This window comes from Python bivittatus, unplaced genomic scaffold, assembly GCF_059951505.1.
Source record: "Python bivittatus isolate LINGU-HERP-01145 unplaced genomic scaffold, Pbiv_v1 ctg000070_np1212, whole genome shotgun sequence".
Taxonomy (NCBI): Eukaryota; Metazoa; Chordata; class Lepidosauria; order Squamata; family Pythonidae; genus Python; species Python bivittatus.
Window position 1 is genome coordinate 2,492,176 of NW_028277034.1, and position 22,896 is coordinate 2,515,071.

The window sequence follows — 22,896 nt, forward strand, 5'->3', positions numbered from 1 at the left end:
CTTTAGACAGTAACTTCAGGAATACAAATTCTGTACTAATATTGGATACAGTGGGGCAAAAAGGTATTTAGTCAGCCACCAATTGTGCAAGTTCTCCCACTTAAAAAGATGAGAGAGGCCTGTAATTTTCATCATAGGTATACCTCAACTACGAGAGACAAAATGGGGAAAAAAATCCAGAAAATCACATTGTCTGATTTTTAAAGAATTTATTTGCAAATCATGGTGGAAAATAAGTATTTGGTCACCTACAAACAAGCAAGATGTCTGGCTCTCACAGACCTGTAACTACTTCTTTAAGAGGCTCCTCTGTCCTCCACTCCTTACCTGTAGTAATGGCACCTGTTTGACCTTGTTATCAGTATAAAAGACACCTGTCCACAACCTCAAACACTCACACTCCAAGCTCCACTATGGCCAAGACCAAAGAGCTGTTGAAGGACACCAGAAACAAAATTGTAGACCTGCACCAGGCTGGGAAGACTGAATCTGCAATAGGCAAGCAGCTTGGTGTGAAGAAATCAACTGTGGGAGCAATAATTAGAAAATGGAAGACATACAATACCACGGATAATCTCCCTTGATCTGGGGCTCCATGCAAGATCTCACCCCGTGGGGTCAAAATGATCACAAGAACGGTGAGCAAAAATCCCAGAACCACACGGGGGGACCTAGTGAATGACCTGCAGAGAGCTGGGACCAAAGTAACAAAGGCTACCATCAGTAACACACTACGCTGCCAGGGACTCAAATCCTGCAGTGCCAGATGTGTCCCCCTGCTTAAGCCAGTACATGTCCGGGCCTGTCTGAAGTTTGCTAGAGAGCATTTGGATGATCCAGAAGAGGATTGGGAAAATGTCATATGGTCAGATGAAACCAAAGTAGAACGTTTTGGTCTAAACTCAACTCGTGTTTGGAGGAGAAAGAATGCTGAGTTGCATCCAAAGAACACCATACTTACTGTGAAGCATGGGGGTGGAAACATCATGCTTTGGGGCTGTTTGTCTGCAAAGGGACCAGGACGACTGATCCGTGTAAAGGAAAGAATGAATGGAGCCATGTATCGTGAGATTTTGAGTGAACACCTCCTTCCATCAGCAAGGGCATTGAAGATGAAACATGGCTGGGTCTTTCAGCATGACAATGATCCCAAACATACCACCCGGGCAACGAAGGAGTGGCTTCATAAGAAGCATTTCAAGGTCCCGGAGTGGCCTAGCCAGTCTCCAGATCTCAACCCCATGGAAAACCTCTGGAGGGAGTTGAAAGTCCGTGTTGCCCAGTGACAGCCCCAAAACATCACTGCTCTAGAGGAGATCTGCATGGAGGAATGGGCCAAAATACCAGCAACAGTGTGTGAAAACCTTGTGAAGACTTACAGAAAACGTTTGACCTCTGTCATTGCCAACAAAGGATATATAACAAAGTATTGAGATGAACTTTTGATATTGACCAAATACTTATTTTCCACCATGATTTGCAAATAAATTCTTTAAAAATCAGACAATGTGATTTTCTGGATTTTTTTCCCCATTTTGTCTCTCATAGTTGAGGTATACCTATGATGAAAATTACAGGCCTCTCTCATCTTTTTAAGTGGGAGAACTTGCACAATTGGTGGCTGACTAAATACTTTTTTGCCCCACTATACATGCTGAGATACAACATGTGAATTTCACTTTATCAATATGTACTTCTGGTACTAGTAACTTCATGTTATCCTGACATATCATTCACTCTTTTAAAAATATGCAGGATGATTTATTTCCATACTGGACTCAAAGAATGCATCCCCCCAACATTACTTAACACATAAACTGAAATGAACAGGGTTCTACTTTCTATATTTCACAGTCACACCTGACAGGAAAACTTCTGGAGACTGAATATTTGGCTGCCATCAGCACATAAAACACCTAAAAAAGTTAGAGGCAGGGAAATTACATTGCTCCTTTTATTCCCAGTTGATTATACTTAGCAAGGCAGCAGAGACTACTGAATAAATCCCCACTATGGAGCTTTTATGGGACAAGGTGTGGATAGAACAGTAAAGCGTATCACAGATACAATTATCCTAATAATGATGAACTTGTTTACAAAATAGCTGTCTCTATTCCTAGACATCCTTCTTCCCACCTTGCCAGTTTCCTCTTTAATAACTGTTCTATTTTATTCAGCTACCTTATTCCTCATAGCTCTGATTATTTTTAAAATGAAAGCCTTTTCATTACTACTGCTGTTCAGACACTAAACTGTATTTTGAGCTCCCTTCTAAGAAACAAAACAGGAAAATGTTTAACTTTCATTTACTGTATCATTCTACCAGCAGCAGTAGTCAAACAACAGTATTAAAAAAAAAAAAAAAGTAAATTGGTATAAATTAAACACAGGACAATTAAACAATCTGCTGGGGAGTGGGCAGGGATGCTGATGTCTTTCTGGCTCAGTAGTTTACTGTACTATTGACTTTTTTTTTTTTGTTATAGGAATTAAGCCATTATTGCCTGTTTGAATAGAATTATTTCTTTTGGTCAATCAATGTATCTACAAATATGCACAAAGAAATATTATGAAATCTAGAATACAGTCATTGTTACATTTATTTATTATTTATTTATTTATTTAAAAAGGTATATAAGGCTGCCCAACTCAAGCAGTGTGACTCTGGGCAGCATACAGCATAAAAAACAAACAATAAACCAACCTACCCCCAAACCATGTAATATTAAACATATACAATATACAAATATAAAATTCAAAATATAAAATGATGACCAAACAACATAACAGAACCAAAAGGGGACTCTCACTGAAATGACCCCTAATACCTGGGGGAAGAGACAGGCCTTAACGGCTTTCCCAAAGACAAACAGAGCTGGGGTTTGTCATACATTTGGGAGAGGACTGTTCCAGAGAACAGGGGCAACCACAGAAAAGGCACACTTCTTAGGTCTCACAAGTTGATAACATTTAAAAGAATAAACCTGGAGTATGCTGTCCCTGAAAGTCAACTCAAGATAGCTCACACAAGTGACCATCAAGTGCAGCATATACCAAGGTGATGCACTGTCCCCGCTGCTGTTCTGCATAGGCTTGAACCCCCTCAGCCAGATAATCACAAGGACTGGATATGGATACAAGTTCAAGAGTGGAAGTACCATCAGCCACCTCCTCTACATGGATGACATCAAGCTGTATGCTAAGAGTGAACATTTAAACATTTAAAAGAATAAACCTGGAGCATGTGGGGTGGGCAAATGTTCTTGGGAGAAGGCAGTCCCTCAAGTAACCCAGTCCTATGCTATGTAGGATTTTAAAGATGACAACTAGCACTTTGAATCAGACATGAAACTTGTTTTTTAAAGCTTTGAAAATACAGTATGACTATTTTGTCAAATACGATACAGTTTTAGAAAAAATATGCACAATATAAGTATTACATCTAGCATCAGTCTTTACAGCAAGATTGAAAAACATTTGACTCCACACCTGGATGCAGCTTTCAAACTCTTTCAAACTTTGCCACCAAATTGTCATTTTAAATGTGACAGAAGATGGAAAGTTATGGGAAGTAATCACATTAACTGTCCACGTCTTTGTTCTATTCAATCTACCCACATTTTGAATTGTGGCAGAAATATCATGCTTAGAATAGACTATTACCACAGGTATGCCTAATAGCTTGTGCTATCCCATAAGCAACTTTTACTCTTTCCACTACATAATAGCAGATGCCTCTTGACTCTCAACAGTTTAAAAAGAGGTTTTCTAAAAAGCTTTAAGATTGAGGAGAAGCAGATATTTGGGAAATACAAATCCAAAGCTACTTTGACTCCTGGCCTCTGAACTCAAAGGAATAACAAATATGGTACTATAGGTATCACTAACAGCGGAATGAGACTCGTGCATTAAAATTAACAACTGAATAGTATGGAAATGTGTAAATACAGAGAGGAGTAAGAAACAAGAAATATAGCTGTGGCAGTATACTACAGACTTGCTGCTTGGCAAACTTGGTTGCTGCTTTCTTAAGCAGCATTCTTATATGATGAGCGTTCCTAGTCCTGTTTTACAACTGCACATTTTTTAAACATAAAATAAAATATAGATAGGAAGTAATCAGATTGTGATAGTGAATTCAATTATCATACTACTGACGAAAAGTAAAACATTAATCTGATTCAGTAACTGCAACTAAGGATAGCAGTAGAGGCACTGTATGGGCCTCCTTAAAACGGAAAATATATAATTGAATTGTGGTGACAGTTGTTATTATTCATACAGGTTATATTTTCCTTTCTGCCCAGAGGATAGTCGAGGCAATAAAAAATGAAACAGCTACAATCTGATATAAACAATTAAAATCACTACTAAATAATTCAAACTGAAAAGATCAAGCTAAAGAAGGTCTTGCCTCCTTTCCTAGAAGCGGGGATAGGGGAGCAACTGAGTACAATTCCCAGTGGGACAGCATTCTGTTACTTGCCTGGGGAGACGTTTTCCTTTGATCTGTCAGCAGCCTTCTCTTTTATCGGTTTGCTTAATTTTAAATAGGAAAATAATCTATACTGTTTCTTGATTTTTTTTAAAGTTGAGATTAACTTCCTGCTGCCTATGGACCTAATGTCTCCTCTCTGCTCTCACCAACATCACTCTCCACCCTGCTTGTTTACTCATTGTGTTTATTCTCTTTGCTCCTTAACACTCAGAGGCTGCAGAAGTTCTCAATCCCTAGTTCATTTTCTTCTTTGCTCATTCACACCACTCATGCCACAAGCCCAATCTCTATGCCCTCATTTTACTTTTTCCCCTCCTCTTCCCATGCAGCTCATGACTGTTGTAGTAAAAATCATCCAAACTTTGTGCTCTCCCATCCTAACATTATTATCCCTCTTTCTCACTCACAACCTCATAAGAACATCTCTTCTTGCCAGAATGGGAGGACTTTAAGCTATAGCACCATTTGTTGGAAGGGGTAAATTTCCAGGGGTAAATTGAAGGACAGCATTTATTTAGACTGTAAAGCAAAGAGTGAAAACTCTTTTTAAAAAAGCATGGGCATGTCTGTTTTAGCCAGGGGTTTCCAGTGAGCAGGACCTATTTATTATTTATTTATGTATTATTTCTGTTTTGAGGCTGCACAACTCCAGAGTGATTCTAGATTACAATTAAAAAATTAAGAGAAAACAACACATATCAAAGAAAGAGAATACAGCTGACCAGAAGACAGGACCAAAACCCAAAAACACAAAAGGGGCTCAACTAAAGGACAGCCAGGTCTTTAAACAATTGCAAAAAATCAAAAGGGCGAGAGCAATACAGATCTCTGGGGGGATATCATACTATTGAAGTAAAATGGGGACAAGAGGAGTGGGAGAGGCTGTGAAAGGAAGGAGTCCTGGGAAACCCAAAGTTGGGATCTCCTCATCTCCTGAGCAACCCAGTGGCCTAAGGCAGAAACCCGTTCTCAGCTTTCCTAGGACAACCAGAGGATGGATTCCTACTCTTCATTTGTATAGGCAAAGTGGAAGTGCTGTAAAAACTCCCTCTTGCTTTGCCTGGGCAAGCTTGCAGCAGACTTGTGCAGACAGAGCAGCAAACAAAGCCCAGAATGAGTTTTGAAAGATAATGAGTGGGTCTAACAATCTGTAAAAACCATCTGCCAATCATTATTTATTTATTTAGTTTTATTCATGCACAAATTTATCATTTTGTCTGTGTATTTTCTAGCCTCAATCACCAGCCTTGGCACACCACTCTTAGATGAAATGTACTCCTTCCCATGAAAAAGTTGTACATCCCTGTTTTAAAGGAAGATTTTATTCTATGATATCATTGTGTAGGGGCTAGCATGGTAACTCTCTCTTCTCTGTCTTGGTGAGTGATTTGATTTCTTCCAGGAACAAGAGCTGCTACCAGGAAACCACACAATTGTCTCTCAAGAAATGTTACTACTACAAAGCCAGAATAAATATTCCTGGATTTGCCCTTGCAAACCAAATTCTTACCTACCAGAAAACACAAGTGAAAAACACTTTGGTAATAAACTCCAATAAGCACAGTGAAGCTTTCCTCTAAATAAAGAGATAAAACTGTATTTGCAATCTGTCAGTGCATAACCACAGGAACTGCTTTAAACCATTAGGATTTTGTTTATTTTGGAATGTGATTTTGTTTACTTTTTTACATCATGCTCTCATGCCATATGACAGACTATTTTTGGATAGTAACTATGATTTAAAAATCATTTGCCAAGCAACTTGAGGAAACAATCATATGACATGCTTAGAACAAAGTCAAAGTTCCCAAACCAAGACAGAAGAGTATGAAGTTCTTTGGGACTGAAACAATTCTACAGGAATGCAAAATTTCACTGCAATATTCCAAGCAACATAAATGTATATTGTGCATAAAATGCTTTGCCACCTAGAAAAATCCTGCAAACCTCACATATGTGCTATCTCAATACAGAATTTAAATCAATTCTGAGGCCACAATTATATCCTACATAGTCTGTAGTTTTAAACAATTTATTTTTTAAAATTTTATCCATATATTTTCTTCAATATATATATGCATATATTTTAAAAACTGTCATCCGTGACAATTTATTAAAGAATGTTATGCCGGTCTATGATCATAATAAAGATTTGATTGATTAAAGAATGAAGTTAAAAATGGATAATAAATGCTCACAGCAACTGAATTATACATACAACACTGAAAATTACAAATTATTATTATTATTTTATTGCCTGCAAATAAGCTTAGGGTAATGAAATGGCATAATATGATAAACAATTTTAAACATCTGTGTTTGCTTAAACTTTATCTCTACTATCCAAATATTTGTCTTTATTTCTTCATATTTCTCTAAACTTGGTTTCAATGTTTGATATGACATGGATTCAATGGGATATAAATCTATAAATCATAACTAAAATGATCTAGAATGTCTCTTTCTTAAAAGGAGACTGTTGACCAGGGAAAGGCCATTTTGACGGAGGGTCTTGCATTCTGAACGGCTTCCTGAGGGATGTTCACTTTGGCTATCTCTAATTTCAGCTAAAAAAATTATTTTTCCAGGATTTCAAGATATGCTATTAATCTGCCCTAGAATGTTTTTCTACTTTTGTTAATTTTTTTTTTTGCTTTTTTAGTTTTGAAAAACCTAGTTTCAAAGTTTAATTTAATTTTTTTGTTCTGAAGTTAAGTTTTCTGTTGGCATTATTCTTATGAACTTTGTAAGCTGTCTCAGAAAGGGTGAAACTAAATGACAGCATGCAAATATTCTAACAAGATCAGCAAAATCCAAGCAATGGTATTCCCTGTGGCACTCTATGGAAGCAAAAGTTGGTCCTTAAAGGAGCAGGACAGAAAGAATATTGATGCTTTTGAACTTGAGTGTTTCAGAAGACTCCTGAGCATACCATGGATGGCCAAAAGAACAGACAAATAGATCATTAAATAAATCAACCCAGAGTTCTCACTCAAGGCACACATGGCCATGCTCAAAGATACTTTGGACACATTATGCAAAGACCTAACTCTTTGGAGAAGGCTCTAATGCTGGGAAAAGTGGAAGGAAAGTGAAAAAGAGGACATCCAGCAGCAAGGTGGATGGACTCAGTTACAGTGACAATGGATACACTGTTGGAAGACCTAAAGGACCAGGTTAGGGACAGATCAAAGCTGAAGAAAATCTATCTTTTTAATTATTAAGAGTCAATGCTGACTTGATGGCACATAATCAATCAATCAATCAAATATTCTAAATAAAAAGAGAATGAAATGAAATTATTAATGTTTTCTTCAGGCTAGAAGAATGTATCTTAAAACAATGGCCAGCTAGAGAGGTGATAGTTAACACATCCTTATTCTAATTAATATAAATCAAACTACAAGTAACAAGATTCACAATTCTACTTGAACCTACTACAGTATCTTTACATATATGATGGTATTAATAAACAAATCTACAGCCTTTATCAGACACTATACTGTATGTCTGGTGATATTTTAAAAGACTCATTAACTAGGCAAATTATTTTTAAAGACTAAGCTTACTTATTGTAGGATATCAGAAATCTACTTTCATTTCCACTAATCTGTACATCTAAACCCAAAGCCATTCATTTTTTTCACAATTCATAATTTTAAAGCCATTAATTCTAAACAATGCTTCCAAAATCAAACAGGATCATTCCAGAAAAAGCTCTATGAATACTATTACCATTTTTTCCTATTGCTTTCAAGAAATAATGGAAGATCTGAACTAAACCTTGAACTGGTTCCAAATCTATTTTTGTGTTCAACCTGCACATTTATTTTATAATTTAAAATTAAAGTGTAATAAAACTAAAAAACAAAATATAATCTTTAAAAATTAAAATCCATAAAATTTTAAGTCTGTAGTGATAAATTTAACATAACACTATAATTAAAAACATGTGTCAATGATTCCTTGTCAAAAATACAAATGAAGAATTATTCCATTTCTTACAAATATGTAATGATGGGAAGTCTTTATTTTATTTTTGAACATTTGTATTCAATTCCTAATAAATTCCTTGAGCACTTTAGATTTACCATATTATTCATATATGGTACAATTACTTTTAAAATGTTTTATTTTTATTTATTTTCACCAATGCAGCCTCAAAAGAGCAAGTCAATATCTTATTTTTCAGGAATTTAGCAGCTATTTAAAAATAAAGAATTTCAACTCTTGTAACCACTACAGTCTCATTAGAATTGATCTTCATGCACTTATGAATAGCACAGGATTCCTACTCAAATACTAACCCATTAAGATAGGAAAAGCAATCCATTAGCTAACTCACAGTGGCACATATTACTGAACTTGATTAGCAATATATCCTTGCTTATTTTCAACCCACAGGGTCCTCAATTCACAAAACCAGCTTTATTGTTATAAAACTGAAGGGACTGTTCTCTGAAAAGATGTCCACTAACAGAACAAAGTAACAACATACATTTGATCTGTTCCCTACCAGAAGCAAATGCATTTTGCATAATACCTTTTAACACTGAATAACATATATTAATTATGATTATGTGAAGCAATACTTCCATGTATTTGCTTGTTTGTTTTATGAGTCTTAGCATAGATAAAGACTCCTGTTAGTCAAACTTGATACCTGTTATACCATGAAGTTAACTATGCAGTTCTGCTAGCAAAAATTCCAAAAATTTGGAAGTGATTTGCTATTACCTTCTTCTAGGATATTTTTTCAACTTCACAGGTTTCCTGGTTGTTTCTCACTTAACCAGGTCTCATCCTGCTTAGCTTTTTTCAGATCAGACAAAGGAACCCAAAACATGCATGTGTGGCAAAACTGACAGCTTGTTCCTGGATAGATTAGTATTCTTCAGCTCAAGTTCCAGATTCAGGTGTAGGAAAAACAGTAACATGTGAAAAAATTGAAAACTAAAACCAGTGCTTACAGACTAGAGGTACTGATATTGGTTCTAAAGATTCTATACAGTACAATCAGCTGTCAAAAGCATTTGTAGTATCATTTGCCAATTTACATATCCTTAAAAAATACGGAGAACACCATTTATGAATCTGGAGAATACAACCATTTTTCTTTGCAAATAAAGTTCAGTCTCAAAAAAATATTTCAAATTTGTGGGTATTTCACCATTAGTTTTGCTGTTTCATTTTGACGTTGTGGTCTCCAAAGCAGTTCCCTATAGATGCTTTAGCTTATAAACTTCATTCTAGATCATTTACTACAGTAGGATTTATAGCTCAAAAAGTCAGGAAGGCACAAGGACAAGAAATGCCGGTATAGTTAATACATACTTCATGGAATTTCATGCATCTTCTTAGAGAACTGCAATTCTATAAGAAGATGCATGAAATTCCATGAAGTGTGCATGGTTAATTAAAATGCTTCTACTTCTATGTACATATTCCATATTTTGATAGAAAAGAATATAACCCAATTTACATTTACATGGAAGTACTCTCGAACTGAGTATATTCAATTCTGAATAGACATATACAGTGGGGCAAAAAAGTATTTAGTCAGCCACCAATTGTGCGAGTTCTCCCACTTAAAAAGATGAGGGAGGCCTATAATTTTCATCACAGGTATACCTCAACTATGAGAGACAAAATGAGAAAAAAAATCCAGAAAATCACATTGTCTGATTTTTAAAGAATTTATTTGCAAATCATGGTGGAAAATAAGTATTTGGTCACCTACAAACAAGCAAGATGTCTGGCTCTCACAGACCTGTAACTACTTCTTTAAGAGGCTCCTCTGTCCTCCACTCCTTACCTGTAGTAATGGCACCTGTTTGACCTTGTTATCAGTATAAAAGACACCTGTCCACAACCTCAAACAGTCACACTCCAAGCTCCACTATGGCCAAGAACAAAGAGCTGTTGAAGGACACCAGAAACAAAATTGTAGACCTGTACCAGGCTGGGAAGACTGAATCTGCAATAGGCAAGCAGCTTGGTGTGAAGAAATCAACTGTGGGAGCAATAATTAGAAAATGGAAGACATACAAGACCACTGATAATCTCCCTCGATCTGGGGCTCCATGCAAGATCTCACCCTGTGGGGTCAAAATGATCACAAGAACGGTGAGCAAAAATCCCAGAACCACACGGGGGGACCTAGTGAATGACCTGCAGAGAGCTGGGATCAAAGTAACAAAGGCTACCATCAGTAACACACTACGCTGCCAGAGACTCAAATCCTGCAGTGCCAGATGTGTCCCCCTGCTTAAGCCAGTACATGTCCGGGCCTGTCTGAAGTTTGCTAGTGAGCATTTGGATGATCCAGAAGAGGATTGGGAGAATGTCATATGGTCAGATGAAACCAAAGTAGAATGTTTTGGTCTAAACTCAACTTGTCGTGTTTGGAGGAGAGAGAATGCTGAGTTGCATCCAAAGAACACCATACTTACTGTGAAGCATGGGGGTGGAAACATCATGCTTTGGGGCTGTTTGTCTGCAAAGGGACCAGGACGACTGATCCGTGTAAAGGAAAGAATGAATGGGGCCATGTATCGTGAGATTTTGAGTGAACACCTCCTTCCATCAGCAAGGGCATTGAAGATGAAACGTGGCTGGGTCTTTCAGCATGACAATGATCCCAAACACACCACCCGGGCAACGAAGGAGTGGCTTCGTAAGAAGCATTTCAAGGTCCTGGAGTGACCTAGCCAGTCTCCAGATCTCAACCCCATGGAAAACCTTTGGAGGGAGTTGAAAGTCCGTGTTGCCCAGCGACAGCCCCAAAACATCACTGCTCTAGAGGAGATCTGCATGGAGGAATGGGCCAAAATACCAGCAACAGTGTGTGAAAACCTTGTGAAGACTTACAGAAAACGTTTGACCTCTGTCATTCCCAACAAAGGATATATAACAAAGTATTGAGATGAACTTTTGATATTGACCAAATACTTATTTTCCACCATGATTTGCAAATAAATTCTTTAAAAATCAGACAATGTGATTTTCTGGATTTTTTTCCCCATTTTGTCTCTCATAGTTGAGGTATACCTATGATGAAAATTACAGGCCTCTCTCATCTTTTTAAGTGGGAGAACTTGCACAATTGGTGGCTGACTAAATACTTTTTTGCCCCACTGTATAGTTAAAAAAACCAAATGTATATGCATGTGTAGGAGAAATTTCTCCTGATAATTTTCTAATGGGGATCAGACTCTTCAATACTCCTCTACTGAATACAAATTGTTTATTAAATAGTGGAGAAAGCAGAGGCTAACCTAAAAAGAGACAGGAATGCAACCTCTCTATATAGAGTTATGGAAATTAGAAAATACATATGACTGGATACAGCAGCAAAGTATTTGACTGGATATAGCAGTTCATCATGTGTTTAGTGAGGTCAGTGAGGTAGTTAGGGCAAATACTATGAGCTAATGAGGGCTTTTCTATACGGACAATGGTGTATTTGAAAGAACAGAGGCAGTATTTCATGAGCACAGTTTCTTTCTAGAGAGTTACTTTTATAGGTTTATCTTAAACTGACCTTGCTTCCCAGGGCCTTTGCTCACCTATTAGTATCTTCTAGCTCTATCAACATTCCTTGCCTTTCTAAGTGCTTTATGGCTGAGATATTTCCCTGGGAAAGTGGTTTTGAGAGGAGGTAATTTACTTGCTTTACCTAACACCATTTTTTTCACTACAAATACTTTGCAGGAATCCTACTGGCTGTGAAATATATGAGCCAGAGATGTCTCCTCCCAGCCTCCTGAGATCACACCAGCAACAATGCTCAACGACACCTTTTATTGACAAGGTTTCTCCTTCTAAATAAAAAAGAGCAGGAGGGACTAGAAGAAGGTCCCTGGGACGTAAACCACCCCCATGCACACCCTTAACCTTCTCCCCCAAAACAGCCAAAATCATGCAGCCAAAATGGCCTGACTTTGGCAGAATGATTTTCAGGGGGGAAAAACAGTACAGATGGAAATAGAGATTATATCATAGCTGTATTCACACATTACTCTAGGGTAAAACCAGATAAATCATATTATGGCTTAGTACAACATGTTTTTGACTGTGCTTTTAAATGTGTAAAGACGCATAGGACTACTAGAAGAATTTATAATGTAAAAATGGCTTTCAATCAAAGAAAGGCAAGCTGCAACCAAGTATCTGCCTCCAATTATTCTGCTAAATTTTGGTAGTAGAGTTACCAGAAACTAACTGATAGTCTGAGTTTACAGGTGGACAGTACAGTAAATATGCTGTATTTATAAAAAAAAAACATATTTCTCAAACCATTTTGCATCATTGCTCCATCCACATTTACATCATCACGCCATAAACTGCAAGTTTCAGGACCCCTATAATATTAAAGGTGACCAGTGGTCACCAAAACATTGATAATCCCTGTTGTAAACACTTGGAGAAATAGATGGATTTTATTATGCTGCTTGTTCTTTAAATATAATCTAACACCTCTGATTTAAAAATGGGGATCAAATTTGATGTTTCATTGCCACTTTCAACTATAAAATTGAATGGACAAAGAGATGATAATTGCTCAAAGTAGATATGACTTAATGGACAGTATGTAATAGAGGAATGGATAATTACATTGGTATCAGACATGAAATGAAGAAGGAAGCTTTGGTTTTCATATACTGTATAATACTGCACTAAATATGCATTTCTTCCTTGTATTTCAATAAAAAATAAAAGTTAAAACATTAATCTAATCTCCCAAGCATGAGATCTATTCAGCTTCTTCAGAGATTTGCAGCTTTTCTATGTGTTTGCCAGTAGCTTTAGTTCTCAAGTTTCTGTTTGGTAAGAATAGAGAGGAATTTCACAAATTGATGTGACCATAGCAACAAACTAATTTGCTAGATCTAAGAAAGAACTTACTGAATTCTTGTAAAGGGAGAGATAGTCTGGTCAGAAGCTGCTCATATATTTTAAGCATTCAGAGAAATGAAGAAGTCAAATTATACAAACCTATGAAATGTCATGAATGCCTGCAGAAACAGCTCATGGGCACATACACTGACCACCTGCCAATTATTCTTCCATCCTCCATAATACTTTGAGTTTCTTTGGAGTTCTAATTTGATCATGGAAGACAAGGCTTTCTTTTTTTTTATTTGAAAGTCATCAAAATTTAATTGAAAAGCATACATACTCTTCACTTCTACTCTTTAAATGAATACATAAACCTAATTACAATCCTGTTGTTCTTAACATATTTTGCCCACCTGCATGATCCTGCAACCTATCTGTAAGGGCATGCACCAAGGAGCAGGCTGGCTTCCTATACTGAGTATGAAAAAGATACTCAAATCTTGTATTCCAGATAGGGATACAGAATCTAATCAGAAAGGGGGAGAAACTACAGTAAAATAAAGGGAGCCAGACATAAATCATCACGCAGTACAAAGACTAATAGTTCAGCGATGGAAGCTTTGTCCCAGTCACCTACAGATAACATCCCTTCACAATGCTATATTTATGATGTTCTCAAAATACATATTATTAAAATGATATATAATCTCATAAAATTAATATATACTGGCCACTTTGCAGATAAAACCAAGATGCTTTAGATAGTGCACCAACCCCCCCCCCAATATTCCATTAAATGATTATTTGTATTAGAATATTAAAAATAATTCCAGATAATGATTCAATTAGATCAGAACCAACTCAAAATGGTCCAATAAAGCTAACATTGTGCAGAACAAACCAATTCAATATGGGGGATTTGTTTTGCTTTTTTTCATTGTTATGAAGAAAACCACAGAACCTGATGGGATGTATAAATTATATACATACATACAATATATGATCAACTAGTAACAGAACAAACAATTCTGATCTAATTGAACCATTGTTCTGGCACAGCCTAATGCTTATTTTTTTATAATTCCTTGAATAACCACATTATTATATTCATTACATTGTCAGAGTATTAATTATCCTTGAGAATGACATCCAGCATCCAAGCATTCTGCTGCCCAATCTTCAACAAAAAATATGCTTTAAAATTCACAGTGTTAAGTACAGTACAGTTTAGCAACTGTGCTAAACATAAGATAATAGAAAGTGATATTCCTTTTTAAGGATTCAGATATCATTAAAAAGATATAAAAAATAATTTCCAAAATTTTGACAGAAAAATGTGAGCAGTTGTAATGATACATGGTAGCAATGCTGTTAAATAAAAGCTTGACATAAATTCTCAACCCTCTCTAGGAACTTTGAACGCAATACAGTATGTTCAGAATTCTTCCTATCCCCCCCCTTATGCAAACACACTCATGATAAATAAAATGGCCACAGTAAATAAACAAGTCATGTTACACAGCTAAAAGTTCCTAGCATCTTCTACTTTATTTCAATGAATGCTGTAATAAACTACATTTAGATGTGCATAACCTGCAGCCCCACAAATTTCCATAAATAGTTACTAAGTTCTAATTTTTAATATGATAGAAAGGAAAAAAATATTAAACACTGAATTTAAGTACTGTATTACATTACTTAAATTTAAACATAAATAAAAAGGAATTAATTTTACTTTTTGTCTTGGTCTTATACACAATTTTTTGAAATGTGGCCTCCAACATGGCAAATAGCAAACATGGCCCTTGGTGCAGGAAAAACTGGGCACCCAACTTTTAATCCCCTTTAAACAATATTGTCTGTTCAAAACAATATGAAGATTTGCCATGTGACCAACTTTGCAATTTCACCAAGGCTTAAAACATCGCACCCAGAAGAGAAATGATGGCATCAGACCTAATGAAGCTGAGAGAAATAGAGTATTTCTCTGCTTGTTCTTACTTGCTTGAAAACTGCTTTTAATCCTGACTATTATGTCTTATAACTCAAAGTACTTGGCACTGGAATTCAAAAAGCCTTCCTTATCCCTATGAAACAAGGCAAAGTGTTCTGTTTTGCTTTATGAGATATGAAGACATTTTAATATATACGGACAATGGTGTTATCATGCCCTTGAAAGTTTGCAACTAGTCTTCTATAAACCTGGTCGTACCCAGATGGGAGATCACTGGAACATACATATGAACTTTACTGAGCTTGGTGACAGAAAAGTGGGACAAGGCCTTAGCTCTGTAGTACCCAGGACAGCAAAACCATACAACTGACATCTTATTAACCTTCAAGCTATTCTCATTTTAAGGATTTTTGAAAGCATACACAGAACTACAACTGAAGATTCGAGACAATCAAAACTGCACACTCATAGGTTCTCACTTAAACAGGAGCACTTAAAAGACATTTTTAAGCAAAGGACACAGCATCGTGTGACAGCTGGTGCTCTGTGAACCCATACATTGTACAGGCAAACAATGTGTGGCTGAATTCCACAGCATTTACTTAAGGTGTTCCCAGCCTCCTATCCATTCACCATGGAGAGGAGTCAGTTATTCTACACAGATTTTCCACTGTAGGCAAATTTGGACACATACACATAAAAGCACAGCAAGATTAGAGGAGCAGAGATAGGACCCGGTCGTTAAAAGAATGCAATGGCACCAAGAAGTCAGGACTTATTATTGCTGACAGTACCCATATCAAACTGACCCCTCTGCAGAAGAGAGGGCAGGGACTGGTCCTAACTGTGGAAAATAAACTAAGGAATGGGTGCCTCCTGCAGGCTGATCCAATGCCCTAGATCGGTGGTTCTCAAGCATTTGGTCTCGGGACCGTTTTACCTTCTTAAAAATGATCCAGGACCCCCAAGAGCTTTGGTTTATGTGGGTTATACCCATCGCTATTTACTGTGTTAGAAATTAAAACTGAAATTTCAAAGTATGCATTTATTTGACTCCGCGGAGCCCCTGAGGGCGTGGGGTCCTCAGGCCACCCCTGGAGAATTCAGCCGCCCCTCCACAAGCGGGAGGACGAGGAAACCCCTCCCCGCCCGCATCCCTGGGACGCCGTTAAAGGACAAAAAAAGGGCGAACGGACTTGGAGGGCGTGTCGGGGCAACCCCACCACGCCACACGGCGGACGGGCGAAGAGGGAGGGCGAGAGAAGGGAAGCGGCCGGGATCCCCCTCGCGCGCGCGTGCCCACGCCGGGAAGCCCGGCGGCGGCGGCGGCGGCAACCGGGCACCTCCGCAGCCCCAGGGAAGGGAAGGGAAGGCTGCCGCCGGCTTGGGTCTCCGTTATGAAACCACGGGGCTCCCCCGTCCCCGCCTCGCTATGGAGCCCAAGCGGCGAGGACGGGAGTGGCCGGGCTGGGTAGGGAAGGGAAGGGAAGGGCTCCCCCCAGAGGGCCTGAGCGGCGTCCACTGCGGGTCATCTGAGGCCTTCGCGGGGGGGGGGCGCCTGATATCATAGCCCTGCGCCAACCCGCTTGTCAAAGTTTACCTCAGCCCGCTTGCCGCGGAAACCTGTCCTCCCGCCCTCGCCGTGGAGGATGAGGATGCTGCTGGTCTAGAGGGGTGGCGGCGGCAGCGGCAGCAACTATCTCCCTCGCCCCCGCCCCCGCCCCCGCGCGGGTCTCCTCACTCTGCCCCTCGTTCCTCAGGCAGGGGGCTGCGGAGTCCAGCCCCCCCACCATCCACGAGGCGACTTGCCCTCGTTTCCTCAGCAGCAGGAGCGACGGCGGCAGCGTCCCAGGCCTCAGCAGCAACCTTCCAACTACCGCGCATGCGCCACCCTAGCGCTTACCGGCAAAACAGTAGCCGCCGCCGCGCCTGGGGAAAGTTTCCCCTTCTGCGCGTGCGCTCCTAGCAACCCGCAGCGGGAGCGAGAGCGGAGCCCGATCCAGCGAGCCCCCCCTCTCCCTCTATGTCCCTGGTGGCTACTAAGCATGCGCGATAGGCTCATACTCCAGCTCAGGCTGCCGAGGGTGATTCCCCTTCGTCAAGAGCCGAGTAAGGACAAGGGGTGCTCTGCGCGTGCGCCGCCGAAACGTTACGGGAATGGGTCTCTTGCGCAGGCGCCCTAGTCCGGCTCGCCTGACCTCAGATTACCTCGTTCGAGCTAGGCGGCGAGGGAGGAACTGGAGCTACGTGAAAAGAAGGGCGCTGCGAGAAGGCGCCGGTGCGCATGCGCGTGATTGAGCGAGAAGAAAGTTGGGTTGAATTCTTTCCGTGGAGGAGTCGGTTTAGACGTGGGGATTGTCGGTGCCCGGCGTTGGTGCCGGCGTGCAAGGTCGGTTAAAAGCAGGGGAACTTCCGCCTGAGGACAAAGCTAAGGGGGCTGCTTTACAATGGGGCCACTTAAAAAAGAAGGCGACAAGACGGTCGTGGCACCTTGAAGACGATGTGGAGCCCCGAGGGAGGCATCTGGGAGCACGAGGGAGCTTCCGGCAGAGGCTGCGGCCAAAAATAAAAAGCTCACTCAACACCAGCCAGTTTTCTGTCCTTAAACGTTTACTTCTTGATCAGGGGTTCCAGGCTTGTTTTTTTTTTAATAGTTTCCTGAAAAAAACTGAAAATCCTTGCTCTAGAACAGAGGTTCCTAAACTTTTTGCCATCACACCTCCTTTTAGTGTAATCTTAATGTACACACCTCCGCTAAAAAGTCCTCCCCTGAAAATGAGCACAAATGAACAAAACTTTGGGAAAGGTGGATTAATTGTAACAATGTACAACTAAAAGTTTCTCTGCACCTCCCCAAGGGAGGTAACACCTCACTGTTTGGAAAATCCTGCTCTAGAACATTTTTTATTCTTTGAATTTTCCCTTTGAGAATGATTAACACCAACTAAGAAATGAAGCACCTTGTTCAAACATTTGATAGATTATGCCATTAAGATATAAGATGATAGATGCCATTAAGTTGATGCCGACCCTTAGTGACAACATAGGTAGATTTTCTCCGGGATGATCTGTCCCTAGCCTGGTCTTTCAGGTCTTCCAATGGTGCACTCATCGCCATTCCAACGGAGTCCATCCACCTTGTTGCTGGTCATTCTCTTTTTCACTTTCCCTCCACTTTTCCCAGCATTAGAGCCTTCTCCTGGAAGCTGGGTCTTCGCATAATGTGTCTGAAGTATCTTAATTTGAGCCTGGTCATGTGTGCTTTGAGTGAGAACTCGGTTGAATTGTTTGACGTTCCACTGGTTTGTTTTCTTGGCTATCTATGGTCTTCTCAGGAGTCTTCCCCAACACTGAAGTTTGCAAGGGTCAATACCCTTTCTATCCTGCTTCTTCAAACATTAGGATTTGTTTATAGTTTGGAAATGCATGGTTAGAATTTACGCCTTGCAGAACTTGTCACTATTACCACAAGCATTGCTTGGTATCATTAAAGCTTGGTGTATTCCTTTTATGTTGTTTGTTCATAACTAATATTTTCCCCAAGGTTGCTAAGCAACTTTAACCAAATTAACACTTAACAGTCTTGGCTTCCCACATAATTTTTCAAATACATAAACTGTATAAACACATGTCCCAAATTTAAAAATAAAGCTGATTCCCTTTATCCTTGCCATTCTGGAAAGTTCTGACCCTAATCACCTATATGTTGTATCATGCTGGTTCAAGGGGATTGAGGTATAGTTTGTTTATTCTCTGCTTTTTGTGAACCACCCAAAGTAGATTAATTGGGGTGCTATAAAAATTTTGCAAATACATAAAGATAGAAGAAAAATAACTACTAGTGAATCAGACATTTCTGGTGGCTGCATTTAATCTAGAGGGATCTCTTTATATATTTTGGGAAAGAGAAATACCAAACTTAAGAATTAAAAGAATTAAAAAAAAACTTTAGTAACTGAAACAAATGCCATTTAGAAATCTAAAGATCAGTCCCAAAGGAAGTGAAGGAATGTAGAGACCCAGTATATTTCAGGTAAGAGAGAGCATTGTTACAATACCCTTAAAGGACCAAATAGGGAAACATAACATTTAAGTGTTCTCCAGTGAAGTTCTTTTGTCTGGATGATAGGCCAAAAATAGCAAGTGAAATAAGTTCTCACTGTGAGTAAATGCCAAATGTGGTTGTGCTGTTTTCAGGAAAAACTGCAAATGTCTGTTTTGATAGGCTGATTCAAGCATGAGAAACTAAAGAACCTGGAGGCAATGCTCTTTCTGGAAACATGAAAAGAAAATATTTGTAGCTTTGGGGAAAAGGTATGGTTTCCTTCAGCAAGATCCCTTTGCCAAGGAAGGTTCAGGGAAGTTTTTGGTTTGTTTTTTTACCAAAAGAAATAGGTTGGCTTGTGGGTTTATACAGCGGAGTTAAGGGACAATTTAAATGTTTGTTCTAAATGAACTCATAGTTAACTGGAAACATTTAACGAACCACCCAAGAACTTAATTTTATTTGCATGTGGCATTCTTAATTAGAGCTTGTTCCTTTTATGGCTTGCCCTAGCTCCAATTCTTAGCTCTTGTTTTAATTTATCTATTTAGGAGGGTAAGTCTGCATTTCAAACAGAGTCCTATTCAAAAGAAGCAGAGCCACAATCGTTTCTGTTTATCTTTACTGAGACTACAGTGCTGTTCAGCCTTCAGTTATGAACTCAATGGGACTTACTCCATGCATAGGATTATGCGGGAGCCCATCAATACTTTCCCAACACTTAACTTCCCCCTTTTCAAGTGTTCGTGAAATGTTGCTTCCTTACCAAACGTGTGTCCCCATGTTGTGAGTTTGGATTGCTTATTGGAGATGGTTTCGTTTCCTTGGAGAAAAGAAGCTGAAACAAGTATCTACAGAGGAAACCCAATGTAGTCTTGGGGTTGAATTCAGTATTAATTCATCCCTATGACTTTCATCATAATCCCAGCACTTCCTGCCATCAGCAAACATCCTTATTAATAGCTTCAGCTATAATGGCTTCAATCTTAAATAAGGTCTCTGCTGAATAAAATTGTTAATTGCTTCTTTTGCAAATAGGCATTAGAAGTGATCCTTCATACCAATTTCATTCATCACCCACACAAAGAAAATCAGCTTGTTTAAGGCTGACTCAAATCCTCTGCTATAATGTAATAAAGGAACTTAACTCACCTCTAGCTGATTCAGGCAAATTCACATGTCTTGAGGATGAATGAAAGATTCTCTTTCTAGTGCAAAGAAATCACTAGTGAGATAATTTCACCACACAAAATAAACACTCTAAAAGTAGAGAAATCCCCTTACTGAGCTAAGTCCATTTGATTATTCAACAGTTCATCAGTGCAATGTGTGAACTGAGCCAATGGGTTTAGTAATTGAGAGAACTGTTCCCAGAAACATATTCCTTCAAAAACCTATCTTAGAATTTAAGATAACCTGGTCATAAATTCTCTTGGATATGTGCACAGCATAATTCAGTGGCTGGGTTCACCCATGATATTTATAAGGTAGAGGTAATTACCATAATAGTTTGGTTCATACATATAAGCTCAAACCAAACATGGAACGTTAAAAGTTAATGTGATGTATGAACCTCCCAGAATTCCTCAGACAACATGGCCTAAGCTGAGAATTTCTAAAGTGGGGAAAGCTTGGCTATAAAAAAAAATCATAACTTTTCTAAGGGGTAAGCAACTTTAAATTGGTAAAATTGTTGCTGAATGATAAATCCTTGCATTCTTCACGATTGACAGTGCTGACTAAGGCTGTTGGGAACTGAGATTCAGTAGCACTGGAAGGATCACAAGTTCTTCACCATGCCCTATAGAATACTGTTCCAGATAGTGTATAAATGCCTCTGGTGTTAAATAAATTGCAGATTGCCGTGATTCTTGATTATTTTTACATCAACAAATTAATATGGCTATTCCTCTGAAATTTGAGGTTATTTCTAGGAAGAACACCAGTTGAATGTGAAATTGACGTTAAACTGTCATCATCACAAGAGGGGGAACTAGTCATACAGCTCAGATGATAGTAATCCAAAAAAGGCATTCCTGCTTGGCCAACTTCATTTAAGTGGTTGTGAGGACAATTCAAGAGAATTTCCTTCCAAAGACTTTTGTGACAAAGAAGGTGAATGGACAAGATTATCTGCATTCCATTTATCTTGTGTTTTTCCTAAATTTAATACAACACTTAATTTGGCTTGGCAAATTAAGAAAGTTGCAATGGTTTGTTCTGTGTATCATTGTATGGATCCAAGTTATCTATCTCTACTATCTGTTTAAACTTCTTCTCTGTGTCAGAACCTGCATCACCCAACCGTTGTTGTTTTCCATTGTATTGCATTCGTTGGGAGTTGGATTGATTTGTTTCTGCCACTTGTAACTAAGGGGGTGTGTGTGGCTGTTAATGGTTGTAAGGGGAGTTGGGAAGCAGCTTAACCATATATGGGCAATTTAGACTGGTTTGATTGCCGGCCAGGCAGCTGGGGCCCAAAGAACCAGGAAGAAGCTCGGGGAGGAAGGAGAGAGGTCAACAACAGGTGAAGAGGAGTCACGACGCCAGGCAATAAGGGGAGGGGGGATAAATAGAGGGAGGTTTACCCAAGCCATTAGTTTTAGCAATGTTCTGTTTACAAGCTGCATGTACCTCTTAATAAAGAAGTATTTATCTGACCCAAGCCTGGTTGCGTGAGAATGCTTCAGAACTGAGAGTTGGACATCGTGGACTTGACACTCTGCTTCAGTCCATGCAGCTGGCTACAATGAGTTGAACACAGGCATGAAATGTGAGACCCAGTTTGGTTTAGTAGTTAAGACACTGGACTAGGAGTGGGATAGCTGTCTGGGTGTTTGGGCCAGTCACTCTCTCTCACCCTAGGAAAAAGACAATGGCAAACCACCTCTGAAAAGTGTTGCCAAGAAAACAACTGTATGGACTTGTCCATGTAGTCACCAGGAGTCAAGACTGAGTCAAAGGCACAAAAATCATGTGTGAATCCATGTGTGCGCGCATTTGTGTGTGTGTGTGTGTGTTGTAATATAATTATATTGGTTGCTTAAAATAATTAAAAAGCAAATACAGTGTAATATAAGAACTACACTATCAAATAAGGAGTTAAAAAAGAATCTAATTCGTTCCTTCAATTATTCTGGTGAAATGTTTACTGTACAACTTTATATAAGTAAGTATGTCTGTGAATATATGCCCTGTGTGTTTTTGTTTCCTTTTTTAGCTTCCCCCCCCCTTTATAATGTTGTTTATTCTTTTTCTTTGTTTTTTGTATTTAGTTAATTTTTTAATAAGTGGAAGAATTGTTCACTGGTGTTTTTCTCCTTTGCTTCTTCTCTGTTTGTAAAGCATTTAAAATGACCAGACCTCATGCATTCATCATCAGCCTTGCTTCATTGATCTGTTGTCACTATATAACCTACCATTCTCTTGACATATACATATTTAGTTGGGTGTTTCACTGTGTAACAGAATTTTGTTCAGCATAGGCTATAATGATCAAGTTTCCAATGTTAACAGGCAAGGAAATACAGAAAAAATGTTTTCAGCAGGCCTACATTT

General features: G+C 38.9%; 1 protein-coding gene across 6 annotated transcripts in view; it reads right to left on the bottom strand.

Annotated features, from left to right (window-relative positions):
• CLOCK (clock circadian regulator) overlaps window positions 1–17,307 on the bottom strand; it is a 52,423-nt gene extending 35,116 nt beyond the window's left edge. For 2 of the 6 annotated variants that reach the window (XM_088130872.1, XM_088130874.1), the window contains exon 1: window positions 16,894–17,187. The gene's annotated coding sequence lies outside the window, so the exon portion shown is untranslated. The other 4 variants (XM_088130879.1, XM_088130875.1, XM_088130887.1 and 1 more) reach the window with 4 other exon arrangements.
• Window positions 17,308–22,896: the final 5,589 nt, after the last annotated feature.